The sequence below is a fragment of the Capra hircus genome, chromosome 1 (genome assembly GCF_001704415.2).
Source record: "Capra hircus breed San Clemente chromosome 1, ASM170441v1, whole genome shotgun sequence".
In the NCBI taxonomy this organism is placed as follows: Eukaryota; Metazoa; Chordata; class Mammalia; order Artiodactyla; family Bovidae; genus Capra; species Capra hircus.
The window spans coordinates 121,791,566-121,792,595 of NC_030808.1; positions in this window are offsets into that span (position 1 = coordinate 121,791,566).

Genomic DNA, 1,030 nt, shown 5'->3' on the forward strand with positions numbered 1-1,030 from the left:
CATGTCGCCCAGCTCTCACTGGGCTCCTGCTCCAGTCCCTCTTGCTCTGGTGCTGCTCCCAGTTAAGACAGAGGTAGCCATTGCAAATGAGAGTGTGCACACTAAAGAGGGAACAGAGCTGGGTTGGGCCCTGGCCCTGCCTTTGACCAGGGCAGAGGCAACCACTGCAGGTATGTGCATTTGTGCACACACTTTAGGTCAGTCGCTCAGTCATTTCCGACTATGCAACCTCATGAATCGCAGCACGCCAGGCCTCCCTGTCCATCACCAACTCCTGGAGTTCACTCAAACTCACGTCCATCGAGTCCGTGATGCCATCCAGCCATTTCATCCTCTATCGTCCCCTTCTCCTCCTGCCCTCAATCCCTCCCAGCATCAGAGTCTTTACCAATGAATCAACTCTTTGCATGAGGTGGCCAAAATACTGGAGTTTCAGCTTTAGCATCATTCCTTCCAAAGAAATCCCAGGGCTGATCTCCTTCAGAATGGACTGGTTGGATCTCCTTGCAGTCCAAGGGACTCTCAAGAGTCTTCTCCAACACCACAGTTCAAAAGCATCAATTCTTCAGCGTTCAGCCTTCTTCATGGTCCAACTCTCACATCCATACATGACCACAGGAAAAACCATAGCCTCGATTAGATGGACCTTAGTCGGCAAAGTAATGTCTCTGCTTTTTAATATGCTATCTAGGTTAGTCATAACTTCTCTTCCAAGGAATAATCGTTTTTAATTTCCTGGCTTCAGTCACCATCTGCAGTGATTTTGGAGCCCCCCAAAAATAAAGTCTGACACTGTTTCCACTGTTTCCCCAGCTATCTGTCATGAAGTGATGGGACCAGATGCCATGATCTTCGTTTTCTGAATGTTGAGCTTTAAGCCAAGTTTTTCAGTCTCCACTTTCATTTTCATCAAGAGGCTTTTTAGTTCCTCTTCACTTTCTGCCATAAGGGTGGTGTCATCTGCATATCTGAGGTTATTGATATTTCTCCCAGAAATCTTGATTCCAGCTTGTGCTTCTTCCAGCCCAGC